This window comes from Phalacrocorax carbo, chromosome 1 (genome assembly GCF_963921805.1).
Source record: "Phalacrocorax carbo chromosome 1, bPhaCar2.1, whole genome shotgun sequence".
Lineage (NCBI taxonomy): Eukaryota > Metazoa > Chordata > Aves > Suliformes > Phalacrocoracidae > Phalacrocorax > Phalacrocorax carbo.
The window spans coordinates 141,762,313-141,779,640 of record NC_087513.1 but is presented as its reverse complement, the minus strand read 5'-3'; positions in this window follow the sequence as shown (position 1 = coordinate 141,779,640).

Below are 17,328 nucleotides of genomic sequence, written 5' to 3'. Positions count from 1 at the left end.
ACTAGCAGTTCTCTTTATCTGAAATGCTACTCAAACTGTTTAACACAGCTACTTGCATGAATATTACTTCTTTCTTTGCTATGTAAACTTAAATGCTCGTTGAAGTTGGCCATAAAGAAAATATGCCTATGGCTAAAGGAAACAGTCCTTAGTTTATGGACTGTGTATTTGCAAATGAATGTGTGCCTGAGACATCAAGACTAACATTTCCCTAAAGTATTATGCTGTGCATTGCAGTGCTTCAACATCAGAAGTATACAAAACCCACTTAGCTGGTACCTCAGCAGCAAGTCTGTGGCTGTAAATGCTACATTTGTCGAGCCTTCCAATAAACTTTTCATTTTTAGCATCTGGAACTGCATCAGCTTCATCCAGCTCTTCCAATAGCAACCCAGCAGTGTGAATGCAGTAATCTTTCTGAAAACCATCATCTGTCAAATGGTAGGTTGTTTTACTTGGCACATTCAATATATCCATATGGAAAGTCTTACACAATGACATCTACCTAATTTGCTACCATCTAGTGAGAGTCTTCACATGTTATCATTTTACTGAAAAAAACAGAACAGTTCTTCTAGCTGCAAGGTTAGCTTTGTTGCTTGAAACTGCTTAAACCCTCTTTTTATGTCCCTCTTCCTTGGAAAAACAAAATAGCTTAAATGAACCAGGACCACAACATTAAACAGAACAATGTTTGTCTTTTGTCCATTCATATTAATCAAATGTTAACGATGTATTTGTAGTAAATATTTATGGAATGCTTTCTCTTGCATCCTGGCAACACGCTGTAATTCTTAACATATGGCTAAAAGCCAAATGTTTCTCTCAGACACACTACCATACTTCTTCAGTGTTTATTTATTATATACATATTATTTCTGTTAACCAAGAATAATTAATAATTATTGATTATTAATAATCACTGCCAGTTCTTTTTACAAACATTTCTTTTTTCCATGCAAATGCATCTGTAGAACCATGGGAAGTTAGCTGCTTCCTCCACTTTTACAATAGATTTATTTATATTTCTGGTCTATTGATCATCCGAATGCACAAATTCCCATCATAGTACTGGCCAGCTTCATGAAGAGGCATAAGCACTATTCCCAAGAGTCATTCTGCATTTTACCTAGTGACCGCTTCACACAAAACACAGAAACAGGCCAAAGAGCCAGAACACCTCCCCTGACCACCCCTCCAGGCTAAAGGCTCTGAACCTACCGACATGTCCCTTCTCTATCCGTTCTATTTCTTACGTCCCTGTCTGTTTTGTGGGAAATTTCATTATAAGGCCTGGAAATGTGCTCTCATCCATCCTATATCCAGGTGGTGAAGACACAGACTATGAGGAACAGCTGCTACAACATGCTAGCTTAGTACTACTGAATGATTTTGGAAGCAGCACTGGAGCAACGTACAGAAAAAGATAAAAGAGAGCAAGTATACTTTATTGCTCTGTTTTCTTCCTTAACTAGTTAGCAACTGGAATCCATGTTATTTCCTCTAGAATGAATTTCCTGCACAAAAATCAAAATTAAGTCTAAAATAAGGTGGCTACATTCTAATTGTGAAAACCTCGTTTTCAGGGCAGGAAGGAAACAGGATGATCTCCACACATCTGTGTGAGTCATAGCACACTAACAAAAGACAGATGGGCATGCTTATTAGGCATGAATTTTTTAACTTCTCATTTGGTGTAACTATTCTCTTAGCTTTTTCCTTAATTACACTGGCATGAGGTGAAAAAATCAACCTGTCCCAGGACGTTTGACTTAGATTTGCCCTGATTTGTAAGAGAGAAATATTTCAGGATTTCATAGATTAGGATCAGATAAAGACAGAGACTAATAATAAAGCCATGTTTAGGTCTCCATTTCCTTGAATCACATTTTAAGAGCATAATTTTGAGGAGGGGACTAGAAAAGCTTGGAGTCAGTGCTGTTAGTGCTGAAAATCTGCTAGAAGGTCATCTGTCATTGTAGCTTCAAAATATATTTTTAGTACTGTGTTTCACTAGCCTCAACAATATCAACCCACCGGAAAGCTATGCATGCATGGAAAAGCTGGAGGCCCAGCAATAAAGTTTAAATATTATGATTTTCCATAAACCGAAAAGGGGATCTGACCAATTCCATTGCAGTGGAAAAGGGCTGTTATTGCCTAATCCTGCCTCAAGCACCAAGTTTTCTGCTTGCTAATGCCACTAAGAAGCTAGGCTGTTACTTAAATTCCTATTATCTGAGCGCAGCATATTTGTATTCTGCCCATGCTCCTCCCAGAAACACAAAACTAGCTCAGCTCTAGTTTGAGAGAAGAAAGGCTGTATCACACAGCCAAGAGTCCATTGGGCAACAGATCCCCTTCCTCCACTTGCAAGTTGGCAAGTCCATATCTGGACACAGATGTTTATGATTTTCTTCTAAACCCATCATCTAAGGGGACAAAAAAACCCCAACAAACAAACAAACAAAAGACCCTGTGATTTGTCCACGCTATCAGGTGGTGATAAATTGATTTTGTTATCTGGGTGATGTCCAGGAAGGACAGAAGAAGAAAGCCTCCATACTGCAGATATGCTGGCCTTCAGCACTCCTCAGAGAGGTGCTCCTTGCAGCAAGGCTAGGGACTTGGACGGTCAAGACACTTTACAAACCATAGGTGCTGTAGGAGCTAGGGCTTTGCCATACATAAATACTGCAGCAGGGAAAGAAAGAGTACCTTCACCCTGGCAGGACTTTCTAGGCTTATTGATTTGGATTTTGCTGAGTTTACAGTCTTAAATGGATGGTCCGTGAAATACAGTTTTGTGGTCTTTTTTAGCCTCTATGAATAAATAAATCATAACCCAGGAAAAGATTAGCTGCTGTTCTCACTGATGATAACTCAGAATCCAGTCAACAAGTGTAGTACTCCAGGTTTCTGCTAGTTAAAAGCCTCTCAAAAACTTACACTGATAAAAATTAAAGACTCAGAGTTGCATAAAGGAGCAAATAACCTTCCAAGGGAATCATAACATAAACTGTGTGGTTGGCATTGTGCCATTCAGCAGATATTTAGTCAGTACCAGCTAGGACTCTGGGACTATTCACTCTCGCCTGAGGTTTTGGGGTTTTGCTCTGAAGTATTCTACCAAATCCAGAGCATGCAGAAATCCTGCGAGAAGTTAGGTCCTCCACGCCGTCGGGATAACACGTACTCTGAAGTTGCTCTAATACTGAACAAAACTCTCTGGAGGAAGGGAAGAAAGTTCAGTCTTTCTTTGGCCAAAAAGTTCAGAGCCCTCCACAGATGCAGCTGGGGGCTGTGCACTGCCCAGCGCCCTGCCCCACACAGCTGCATCTGGCCTAAGCCCGCAGCTGGGATCCGCCAGGGCGTGTAGCAGCCGCACAGAAAATAGCGATGACTAACACTCGCCACTCACGCCCTTCCAGTTTGTCGTGTTACTTCCAGTTTGACTTAGACAATGCTGCCTTTTTCTGATATTTTATCTTGCTATACACTCACTCACTTCCAGAGGGTAATTTTTCCGACATGCTGATTTTTCTTATTTAGCATTTGATCTTTTGACAGAAGTCGGCATTTGGTCCCCAGCAGGCAGTTTTAGGACAGCTGAAGTGCTGTCTTAGCAATCACAGATGAGCTGGTTATATCACACAAAAGCCACTTTGTGTCATGACTAATTTCACATCCTCCCTATTTCTGATGCAGAGTCCAGCCTTGTTCCCTTGTACACAGAGAATTAAATTCTGTGCCTGTATTTCCTTCTGGTTTTTCTGCTGGGATACAAACTTATTCAGAACAAGTAGAGAAGCTCGGGAGGCAACACAAAGACAAATAGCACTTGCTACCTACCCTGCAGGGCCCCTTTGCATTTCACTGCATGACCGTCCCTGGCACTGAAGGACCACAGGAACCAATCTTCTTCCCATAACTGCACCCTCGGTCAAGGGTCCTCTTTTTCTCTCCTTTTCCCAAAGAAAGTTTCCTGCTGGGACAAAGTCTGGACTGCACTCTCCTGCCAACACTGGATTTTTAGCTTTCTGTGCTTTTCTGCATGTTCTGGCTTTGGAAGGAAAAGCAGCACCTCTGTCAGGTGTGCGAATCTCTCTGCAAATCTGCATTATCTACAACGGTCCTGACTAATATCTGCTGACAGATATTCCTCTTCACAAGTGCAGCAGGTGGTGTTACAGACTTTTATCTGGCCTTTGTACCGCTGTAGCCACATACAGGCAAACACCTGGTAACTGTAAGACAAACCTCGGAGCAGGTAAAGGGAAAGTACGATTGCCTGCCCTATTTATAGGCTCGTTATTCTCCAAGTGAAACTAATGTACACACAGATGGCCTGTTCCCAGGAAGACATACTCATTATGAAAGACAATTCAAATATGAATAATTAACCTATTTTATTGTATTCAATTTGGGGCAAAACAAGGCTACAAAGAGGAAATAAACCTCAAACAAATACATAGCTCCAACTGAAACAAATACTTCATTTCTAGTTTAATTCTGATGGGACAGCTCTCTTGCAGATTCTGCCGCTGTAAGTAAATCTGGCATGCATCTCCCTTCGCTGACAGAGTGCTGCTTCTTGCTTTGGTTACAGCTTGATATTTACATGCTTCTTTGAATATTTTATGAAAGTGACATCAGGTGTGTCAAAAGGCACCCTTTATGGCTGCCTCTGCAGCCATAGTCTCCTAGATGTTCTCCTAGATGCTATTTTCTCCTTACTTGTGTAGATGGTCTCTGTACCTAATAACCATGCCTTCAATTTTTGAGCGTCCATGACAATGTTTACCTCAAAGGACAGCCATACTCCACAGCAGGACCGCAGCATATCTTGATTCCCAGTCACCCTGGTTATGGGACCTCCTGAAAAACGCTGCAACTCCCTCCTATGCCAAACTTTCCAGGAGAGGTCTTCACCTGTCTCAATACCAGGATGGTGCTAAGTGGTACATCTGAAGCCAAGGGGTGGGAATCACTCCCAAGCTCCCTTGGTAGAAACACAGCTTGGGAGACTGTTGATGGAAAGGTTTTCATCTTTTTGAGAAGAACCTTCTGCAAGTAAAGTGGGTTTAAGGAGTTGGTCCCATTGCTGATCAAGAAGTGCATGTTTTCGTAACAATTCAGCAACGCTTCTGCTGTGCGTATTTCCGAATATCTCTGCTTTCCCACACACAGACAGGAAGGATAACAAGATGTACTTTTGAGCGGTGACAACGTAATTTGAACTTGAGACATTAATACTGCTTTTCCAGGAACACTGGAAGAAAAGCCTTTGCGCTCCATCCATTACATATTAAACAGTAAGGGAGAAAAGGGCTGAAGAACCTTAAGGGTGGTCCCCTCTGCCACTGCCGCCTGCTAGACTGGTTTCAGTTTCGGTCCTGTTGACATTGCTCTAAGTTTCCTCAGACTGCAGCTCCATAACATAGGTCCACTGCCAATGGTCACTTCTGGGCCCCCATTTCTCAAGCAGACAAAAGCTTGCGTTAACTTGGCAGGCAAGATGTCAGCATGCCTTCTGAATCCCACACAAGAGCCAGCTTTTTTCCCTGGTCCCTCAAGGACCCAGTGCCACGCCCAAATCCCTTTCAGAGCCTTCTTCCAGCATGCTCTTTAATTCAAATAAAAGCTGGCACTGAGTTTTTCTTCCTTATCTTCCTCATGACAGCAGAGGCCAACTTGATTCAGCCAACAGCAGGATCACCCCCCTCAGCCCTATCCTTCTCTGAGATGTATTTAAGCAACCAGCCAGCTGCCTTGAAGAACTGCACAATGTTAAAAGCAAAGCAAATACTTTAAATTCTATGCTAAGCCTACAGAAGTAATTAGAGAAGTTTAATCAACATAAAACATCACTCTGAAAATTACTGCATATGTGCTAGAGAAAGCAAAACCAAAATTATAGATATTCTAGCACAGAATTTATGAGAGAGATACAGAAACAAGCCAAGCAAGTGCTATGGGACTGGCCTTAGAGCTAAAGCTCTGAACATTTATTTACTTTAAACCAACATTTTGTAACCAATTGTATTTAGGACTAGCTTTGTTAGTAAGATTCACAACAATTTAAGAATAAAGGTGCATTGGCCTGAGACTGGAACTGCCTCATTTTTTGTTCTACAGTTCCTTTTTCATACTGCATTTAGACAAAATATTACAAGTCCAGTTCATTAAAAAAAAAAAACAAAATTTTCAGCTTCAGTTGTTCACAGCATAAACTATGCTGACCTTTTCCAGACAATTACATAAAACAGCAATGATAAGCAGTAGGAATCCCTATTAAAATGCAACCCACGGCTTTTGTATGTGTGCATGCCTACTTTTTGGCCCACAGTTACTGGCTACACTGAAACAGATTTTATGAAGAAAAACAACAGATATGATAAATTCCAACAGACGTTGGCTTCCAAATACGAACGGCAAGCGTAACCACAGCTGAATCCAGCATTTGCTTAATTCACCAGGGATGGTCTGAGACATCTTTTATCCTTTATACTCAACTCAAATTAGGCATGCTAGTAAAATCCCATTAATCTGTTACATGAGTCATAGGCATCTTTGTTCTGTGCGCTTTGCTGACCATTTCCTTTATCTGAGGGTGGAGAATGTGCTTTGTATAAAATTTCAACTTGTGTGTAAGTTCTCTCTGGCACAGCACGTGTGCCCTACCCAAGAGTCTGTGTTTTCCTTTACCGCATATTTCTACAGTTGAAATCAGCTGAAAATCTCGAGCCGGAAATCCCTTAATGAGAACCACAGAGTTGTGCTTGGGTAGTCTCTATAGACAGTCCAGGTTACAGCTTCCCAGAAATCCTATTGCTCATGTACTGTGCCTGCTGCAGATCCTGTTCCTCTTTTCTCAGTCTTTGCAAAGAAATGGAAATAACTGAGCAGGCATTTGGTTGCTTGGTTTTTAACATACAGGCTAGACAGTCACATTTCAACAAAGAAAGCAACTAAATCTAGCTTCTAATATTTGCTTGTTGGATCACCAGTACAGTGATTGCAGTTGGGAAATAAGTTATGCTGGGTTTTTGTTAGCACAAAAAGCACCTTTCTGTGGAAAAGCAGTGGCAACCTCTCCTCCACAGTCTGGAGGAATATCAGATTTCAGTTCACTGTTGCTCCTCTTGATTTCTCCAGCAAGAGCAGGCATTTCTGAGACATTCTCCAAATAGCGTATGAGGATGGAAACATGAATTATTTTTTTTTCTGGTAAAGACACGATCAGTAATGCACGCACAGCCACACAAAAATGCAGCTGTCTCTCACTGCAAAAAACAAGCCCTACTTCAGCTTCTGAAAGAACACACTTGTAGGATATATAGTTAATGATTTTCTTCCCCTCTTCCATTCTCTACTAAGGAATGTTTCTGAGCTCTTAAATAGCTCCACCCAAAATTAATGCTGCTGAGTAAATCAAGGGTCTCCAAGCCAGAAGCCTGAGAATTTGACCAAGTGATCAAGTGTTGTTTTTTACCTTCCTGTATGATAAACTAGAACACTTGAACAAGGATGTAAACTTAAACACTTAGTCTTCTGGTCTTAAATGGTATTAGGTGAATAACTGACTTTATATATGTATATGTATATCAATTTAGTTGTGTGTACAAGTTTTACTTTTTACACTTGTTTATATTGTTACAGAAGAGCCTTACCGAAGAAATGCTGATAGCTGGGGAGAAGACAATTTATGGGAGAAGATAATTTACAGTATACTGTGAATTACTCCAGTAATTAGACATACCTGGAAACCCACAGGAACTAGGAATATGCTAAATGAAGAGGTAAAAGATTACATTGCCATTAATTTTCTAAATAAATAAATGCTGCTAGCCATGCGACTCTCTTTGGTAGTGGTATAAAAAGTTAAATAAGTTACATAAGTTATTATTTGTAAATAAAGATGAAGAGGCGTGTGCAAGAACAGCACAAACATGACATTCAGCTGTTGCCAAGTGAGGACAATAAAACAGTAGAACTGGTGTGCTGAGCTGATGTTTTCTTTAAATCCCATTGTGTCAAGCTTAAAAAGTTCACTGCAAAATCACCCGGCCAGAACAGAGCTTGTCAGGTCTGGTGCATGTTTGCCTGGCGCTTTACCCTCCTCATGCATCATCTCCTGCCCAGCATTACTTCTGAAGCAGAAAGTTAATTACCATAAGACAAATAGATAAACAAATCTCAATCTTCCTTCTCATCAGCCAGCTTTTAGGATGTGAACAACTAAGACTGGTGGGTAGAGTTAACGCAGCAGAGAAAAATACCATGGATGTGAAAGTGTTTCAAAACGTTTTCAGCTGTGCTTAAGACAGTAAGAAAGAGTTTATTCTACCTGCTTTTTTTCAGTGCTGTCTTCAGCAGCATGGAAGAGGAAGTGGGCTAGGGAGCTATTGTAGAGAGTGGCTGGTACAGGGTGGAGGAGACCTGATGTCTCTTTTGTACAAAGTTAAGCCTCTAGAAATCAGTGGCTCATTGTTGTTGCTATGTCAGAGAAACAACATGTTGTAAACATGTTTTTTTCTGGTGGTGTCTGTTTTGTGCTGCCCAATCCCCCCAGCACCAGAATGTAACAAGACACAGCTGAGGCTCAGCGTGCTGCATGCTCCTGCTAACTGCATAACCTCTGCAAAGATGTTGCAATAAAGTTTTGGTCAGCTTTTCATCTGTGCTAACTTAAACCGCAAAGGCTGAAATGTAGCTGTCCTGGTTCTGTACCCAGGAGGACAGAAACTACTTTTATGCCACCTGTGGTCTGCTCAAGTCATCCACTGCATCTGCCTTTGCTGCATCCAAGGATTGCACCTGGAACACTTTAGCTTGTTAAGAAAATTAGAGCTAAATTTTGAAAGTTTCAAGGATGTCAGTCCACTTGTAGAGCTAAGGAAAAAAACAAGAGGAAGAGACATGGATGTTTTCAAGATCACAAACCAGGATTAGAAACGGAAATCTCAACTACTAAGCTCCCTGTTTGCATCGCTAAACAATCGCTGTCTTTGGTTGAAATGTGGAGAGTCCTCTTTTGAACCTTTACACAAAACAAAAATCATTTTGTGCATTCTGTACTCTAATTTAAAGGTGGTGGTGCTCTGTAGGACTTGGCTACTTTAATTATGAAAGGACAGCTCATTCCCTGTAGTCACACTCCTTCACTGAATATTCACAGAGAGAGGCTAAGCGCACCTTTCTCTACTTTTCTGCTAAAATTCATCTAAACCATAGGCCACAACTGTCCCTCGTGTCCCATTACATGGCAGTCTCCTATATGAACCCATGCTAGCAGGATGCATCTGGAGGGAGGGGACTGAGGTGGCAAACATATATTTATCACTCAAAGCACAAAAGTGTACACACAATCAGTTCTTACTGATGAGCAGGAAGAAAGAAATTAGAGATTTATGTAGTATTTTGTACATTTTAAAAGATCCCCCAGCATATATACCAGCAAATGTCAACTAGAACTGGGGACCATCTATAGTAAAGTACATAATTATGGTAGAAATGTCCTGTACAGATCAATAAATTTTACCTCTCTTCTGAGATAGGAGATGTGCAACATGATACGTGCCACTATCTTAGCTGGTTTTAAAATACTAAAGTCTGTCACTGCACTCAACACAATGCAGACTGAAGCATAACAGACCACCTTAATCATTAGGGTTTGGCCTGGTTTTGCACAAGAAATGAGATACAGCATAGTCAGTGGCAATGCAAGACCTCATCAATACACACATTTTTGCTTTTGAACCCTCCTCCATGTCTGATACTGCTCTGTAGTTTTAGCTTGTTTTAAATCTCAGCAAGCATAAAGCTTCAGATTTTACATTACAAGGGTGTGGGGGAACGCTCTCCACACAAGTCTTATCCCAACGCGGTCTCCTCTCTGACTCCACAGTACTAGACGTAGCTGTGGGTGCTTGAAACTAAGGCCATAGTGGATTATTTTGCCAGCTTCTTTCTAGAGCTCTCAGCGGACAGCAAGGGCAAGCTTAAGTGACTTTTCCAATTACCCAGATACAGAAGAAAGAGATAAGGCAACAGAATGGAACAGTATATGGAAAATGGAGAAGAACGTGAAGCAATGATAAGAAAGGCAAGCAGCAGTAGCTTTGAGATTTTGAACCTGGTAATAACAAGCCCCATACACGAAAACTCTGGCCCTATCAGGACCAGTGAAACCTCACTCTAACTCACCATTCCACCCCCGCCAAAAAAAGGCAGGAGGATTTCCTCTCATTTGTTTAAGCTTTCTGATAGAACTCTTGCACTTAAGAAAAAAGCAGTGTAAAAATAAATGAGTCAGAAAAATGGATGTGGGAATGACAAATGCATGAGCTATTTTTCTCAAGTGACGCTTGCTTTCCACATGTCTTAAATTCTATGAAGAGGTTATTCACAGCTAGTGTTCCCAAGGCAGGTACAGATATGCTAGCTTGTTTTATGAACTCAAATTTTATGTGCTCAAATGGAAAACACTGTATTGTTTGACTTAACGACTTTTCCTAAACTACACAGACAGGAAAGGGGGCTGTTCCAGCTGTGTGGTTTGTATTTCACATACAATTTTTCCTTGTATTTCTTTTCTTTTTTGCCTTGATTTAATTTTTTTTCTTAGCTTTGCAAGGCAGTAAAAAAATTAGACAATCAAGAACATTTTAAGCTTAGTTTAGTAAGCTGTACTTCTTTCTTTTCTTTTAGATAATAAGAAAAAAAGAAGAATGCAATGTTGTGAACGTTCTTGCTCGGAATTACATTGTAGATCTGCCCACCCAGATCCCAGCATTAGCAACAAAATCACATATAAATAAGTCAATTTGTATTCATAAGATGACCTTTAAGGAAATAATAAAAAATAACTTGAATTATTTAGGCTTACTAAGTGCCTTTCCGTTATATGTGCTTTTTTTCTGTGAAGGAAGAAAGACAGAAGTGGGAAGGATGCAAATAAGTAGTAGAGAATTCTAGGAAAAACTCTGTCTCTGTAGTACAGAAAAAAAAATCTACAATATTAGTCCTGCCCTTCAACTGACTTTAAAACACCAGTTTCAAAAAAAGAAAGTCCAAGTATGAATCAACTGATTCATTTGTGAAATATATTATTGCTCTCTGTAAATTGAACCTTGGAATAATTTAAACTGCTTTTGGTTTCTTCTCAGCTGCACCACGACATCAATATCAGCAACTCCTCAACTTTTTCCTTTCTTCCATACAGACAAATATCTAGGCTTCCCTACCATTATACCTTTCTCTCTTCCACTGCTGTACAGACAGCTGCAAAGGAAAGGATACTAACAGTCATCTTTTGGGAACCAAGCTCAGGAAATCAAGTTTCTTCACCAACAAAGTGCACAAGAACAGCCACACATTTCTGTGTCATGGTCCAAAAAAAGCTCTAAGGGCTGAGGAGGGAGCCTCCTGAGCTGGCTAACTGGCATCATTTAGCACGAAGACACAGACTGTCATCTGCTCCTAAACAGATGACAAGAGAAATCACAAGAAAGATCCTAAAGCAGGAAATCCACTCTAATGCTGGAAATTATTCTTTGAAGAAGAATTTTGCAGTTTTCAAAAGGAAATAAGAACAACAGTTTCCTACCCACCTTTTTAAGCACCCACCCATAAGGGAGGCATTTGCCTATTTGGATTTATTTGTTCCTAAGACCAAGCATGACTAGCAATGCATTTAGCTCTCCTGTGTGTGAAAGGATTTTGATTCTGAGTGTTCCCCTATTTAAAGTATTGCAAGTTTTCTGCTGCCATGATTTTGCATTTATTTATATAGCTCTGTCTTTTTGAGAATGGACAGTATCTACCTGTCCTGGTGCACAGGCACCAAATTGAGTGTCTTTCCATACACATGCATGACTTAGTGACTTGAGCTTCTTTGGGTCACTGAGTCCATAGCCAGACTATGCAAAGATGGAGGCCACTGTCTTTCAAACTATGCCTGGGCCTGAAGTGTAAATTTAAAATATTTAATCACAGAATTATAGAATCACAGAACAGTTTGGGTTGGAAGGGACCTTAAAGATCATCTAGTTTCAATCCCCTCCTTTGGGCAGGGACACCTTCCACTAGATCAGACTCCACTAGACTACCCTTTGTCCTATCATGACACTCCCTGATAGAGAGTCCTTCCCCATCTTTCCTGTAGGCCCCCTTTAATGCCAAGTGCAACAACAGTACACTTCATAACAGACCGGAGCAGCTGCTTCTTTTATTCTGCAACACAAGACTAAAATAGCTTATGCCTGTCTTAGACTGTAGACGGCTGAAGCTGCCAACAGCATTTGCCATAGCATCTTAATGAAGGATTCCTATATGGAGATCTAAGCAAGAAATACAGAGATGTTTTTGTTTTATCAGTGCAGCTCAAAAGATTTTGCCCTGATGTGATGCATGTAGCATGCATACACAAAAATCATTATGAATAAAATGCCTTCACAACTGGCTACTAAATTCTTGCCATATTTGTCAGATCTGCTGGCCTCTTTCAAGAATCCAGCTACACCCTCACCTTGTTTATGAAACTGAGCAGTCACATAACCCATGCTACGTAACAGAGGTGGAGATACAGAAGACAAGACCATGGAAGAATAAGTAACTCTTATTAAACCTTAGCTTTCTTCCCTGCTCCAGACTGGTTGTTTCTAACCTGAGTCCTCAGCACAGCACGTAGCCTGGGGTTATCTCATCGGATAACCACTGAAATCCCTAAACCCTGGTCATCTTAAAGTTCATGCAGTTTGGTGTCAAACTAACCACGCCTCACAGCAACTGGCCCAACTCACATCTCTGGCGCAGGTGGCCTTGTGGCCCACACTGCAGGAGGCTTCAGATGAATGGATCAGAGGGCGCACAGGAAAGCAAGCCTAGGAAGCCCTAGTTACCCAGGGCTGCGTTCCCGAGGCAAGGAAGGGAAGGGGAGCACATGTGGTGACATGTATGACTGCTTCCCTCAATTTTTACAGGAAAGATATTCTTGGGAAACATGTAAACAAGCTGGAAAGGAAGGTTTTCAAGAACAGAGGAACCTTCTGCCTTTTTTTACTGTCCAGACAATGTCAGTACTGGTGGTATCACAAACGTCACGCTGTGGCTGAAAATGAAGGCATTCTAACTTTGTTTTACGCCTTGTGAATATAACAGTTCATGAAAGAGAGCTGTTTTTCCTTCAAGGAGAAAATATAAACAGCAAAACAAGTATTAAGCAGGATGTGTTCAGATAATATGGCAAGTGACAACAGTACCTGAACAACTAAAACATATACGCACATGTTCCTGTTTTAGAGAATAAAACACCTCTAATACATGTCAGGAGTGCCAAAATTGCATTCATTTAGATTTGGAAGGAGGCAGCCTAGTCAAATACTATAAACTGCCAGCAGGCAGCTAAGCACCACACAGCGTTCACTCACTCCCCAATCCCTGTGGGATGGGGGAGATAACTGAAAAAAAAGGTAAAACCTGTGGGTAGGGATAAAGGCAATTTAATAGGACAGAAAAGGAGGGGAAAAATAATAATGATAAAAGAATATATGAAACAAGTGATGCACAATGCAGTTGCTGACCATCTGCTGACTGATGGCCAGACAGTGCCCAAGCAGCAGCCCCGCCCCGGCCAACCTCCTCAGTTTTTGTTCAGTATGATGTCATGTGGTATGGAATATCCCTTTGGCCAGTTTGGATCAGCTGTCCTGGCTGTGCCCCCTCCCGGCTTCTTGTGCACCTCCAGCCTTTTCAGTTGGTAGAGCATGAGAAGCTGAAGCACTGCTCAGCAATAACTAAAACCTCAGTGTGTTATCAACATTATTCTCATCCTCAATCCAAAACACAGCACTATACCAGGTACTGGGAAGAAAATTAACTCTATCCCAGCTGAAACCAGGACAATCCTGAACAAATTCTGCAGAGGGCAATTACCTGGTCTTAGTTACCTTCTGTAAATGCCCTCTCTCTGTTGGTACCGCTTGTTCCCTTGCAGTATCAGCACTTATTGAAGTATGCCTACAGGACTTAAAGCACTAGCTTGGATCATAAGGCACCAAGTTCTATGGCAAGTGGCATCCCATGTTCTTGAAAGCTTGACCAAAAAACAACAAAACAAAGTATAAAGATCTACATATCTCCTGCAGTAGGTCCTTTCTGAAATGATCTTTGTTATTGAACAGGGCGGTTTTAAAGGAATCTAATTTGTTTCATTAGAAAGAAACACTTCGGCTGCAATGTCTTAATGTCTCTTCTGTGCTGCAAAGCAGAGAGCATCAGAAAGTGGCACACAGCAGGGGAGCCAGCAGAGGTTATGCAGCAGATTCTGGAGCCTCTTTGGACTCTGGCTCATTCTGAATGTACCCTTTGAACTGGAAACAATACTGCTGCTTCTTTAAAAAAGAAACAAACAACAAAAACCAACAAAACCAAAACTAAAACCAACTAACCAACCAACCAAACAAACAAAAAACCCAAAACCCCCAAACCCCAAACAAACCTGATGCAATTTTTATAACCTTTAACCAAAGATCAAACAGGTGTTAACTGTGTTTGTAATACACGCTTTATATTTCATCCTTTAAAAAAAACAACAACCCACAATTGTGTTGACTGACTATACCACATCAGTTTGTTTGTGGCCTTAAAACTCCAATGTGATGCTAAAATATTATGCTTATTTACAGGAAACTTTGCTGGTGGGACTAGTCCCTTCTCTTTCTCGCAGCTCAAGTATGAAAACATTGGGAGAAAATAAGGTTTCAGATGTTTGACTTTTATTTAAAAATAAAGATAAATGTGAACCTTTATATCCTCACAGCAAGAAGAATCATAAAGATCAGAACCCATGCTTCAGCAGATGCCATGACAGAAAGCAGCACCAAAACTCTGCCCTTCGGTTTGATTTCCAATTAATTAAAAAAAATAAGAGATGCCTCTGGCAAATAGCCTTCCAGTACACGCTGTTAAATGAGGCCACAACCACAACATCAACACAGCCAAATACACTCCTTACATAAGCGTGTTCTTGGCGTCAAAAACATTGCACCTGAAATAAAGAGTCATCGCAGAGTATTGCCAAATTCTGGTGAATAGTAAAAGCAAAGAAGGCAACATAATTTCCAGGGTTATTTTTGTACTCCTACCAACTTTGTAACAGTAACCGAATACGTATGTACATCAAAGGATAGCACTGCCAATACCGCCCACCTCCTTTCTTTTTTCCCCAGTGCTGTCTTTGCCCGTCTGCTTCACCATCCACTGGCAGCGGCTGTGGCCCTCTTTTTCCAAACAGTGTCCTCGAGGGACACAGCAATAAGGTTTTGACTGCTCCATGAAGACTTTTCTTTTAGCAAATAAAAATCTATTTGTCTTTTCTTTGCTTCTTTGAACATCTGGAAAGCTATGCTGTTTCTGGCATGGTTGAGAGCTCATAGGTAAAAGGGGCAAAAAAGTTATGCTGAGGCAGGAAAAGAGCTACAAGGATCTTACTTCAGAAGAAGAATTGGTGGAAACTGAGAAGAAAGGAACATTTATCTTCATAGCTCGCAAACAGCTGCAAAGGCAGCTTTTTAGCTGCTCACATCACTGAGTTTGTTCAAGAATGAAGAGTTTCATCGGGCTTTACAACTTCCAGCCTCCTTATTTTAATTCCGGCCAAACCACAGAACGTGCATGTCTTTTAAAGATACTGTTCTTTACAAATAAGTCTTAAGGTAACCTCCTCTCCTTCTGAGGCGTCTTCAGATCGAGCAAATGCCTGAGCTGTTTGCAGAGATTTCCTGGTAGAGGCTATGGGCAGGACACAGTGCGAACAACCTGCTAGGACAAGCATTGCAGGTTGAGTGGGGCGACAGGCACTATAGGAAGAAGTGGGTCTCAGATTATGCATATTACTCACACAAGCAGATAACCAGCCCTAGTACTAAATTATTTTTATTTTTACAGATCAGTTGGCTTTATGTGTGAAATGACAAAGCCTGGGTTTTTTTCTAACCAAAGTTCCACACACAGAAGAGCTGGTAACCACAAATAATGAAACTCATTTTCACAAAATGTCAGTGAAATCTTCAGATCAAAACATTAGTAAGATTGAAAAAAATTACCCAATAGTCATAAATCTGGAAATTTTATTAGCCACAAAGTGGCTAGTGCCAGCAAACTGGCACTTGCCTCAAGGATTGAACCAACTGGAAACGCCTAGCTCTAGTGCATAGAGTAGTTATCTAGAATCTGTTCTAACAGGAGGTTGCTTTTACCTCATCTGGAGATGGTAATTTTGACAAAGACTAATTTTGGAAACAGGAAGCAACAGGGCCCTGATCTGACGTGGTAATTCCAGTGAGGTAAAGAGGCTTTCTCTGTTAGTTCTGCAATCCTGGGGAAAAAAAGTGGTTTGGTATGATGTGGTTAAACAGGGAAGTGTGCAGTACTCTGAGGAGCACCAATTCTTGTTATTTGTCAAGAAAGCAACTTCTTAGATGATGCTTAACAACAGCTATAAACAAACACTCTGTTCGAAGAAATCCTTTGAGCTACATTATTAATTTCCTATGTTGCGCACACAGCATTAATGACTAGATCCACACTGCTTTATTACACAAAGCATGTGCATATATTCAACCTTACCTTCTAGGCTTGGAGTTCAGAGAAAAGGAAGATGCTAACAACGATGTAATGCTGACTTCTGTCATGGGGTAACCCCAGCCAGCAACCAAGCACCACACAGCTGCTCACTCACTCCCCCCGGTGGGATAGGGGAGAGAGTTGGGAGAGTAAAAGTGAGAAAACTTGTAGGTTGAGATAAAGACAGTTTAATAGGCAAAGCAAAAGCCACGTGCACAAGAAAAGCAAAACAAGGAATTAATTTGCTGCTTCCCATTGGCAGGCAGGTGTTCAGCCATCTCCAGGAAAGCAGGGCTCCATCACATGTTACTTGGGAAGACAAACATGATAACTCCAAACATCCCCCCCTTCCTCTTTCTTCCCCTAGATTTACATGCTGAGCATGATGTCATATGGTGTGGAATGTCCCTCTGGTCAGTTGGGGTCAGCTGTCCCAGCTGTGTCCCCTTCCAACTGCTTGTGCACCCCCAGCCCACTCGCTGGTGGGGTGGGGTAAGAAGCAGAAAAGGCCTTGGCTCTGTGTAAGCACTGCTCAGCAACGATGAAAACATCCCTGTGTTATCAACACTGTTTCCAGCACAAATCCAGAACACAGCCCCATACTGGCTGCTCTGAAGAAAATTAACTCTATCCCAGCCAAAACCAGGGCAACTCTATAAATGTTAGTGACTGGAAAAACCACCTCTTGCTGGACCTCCT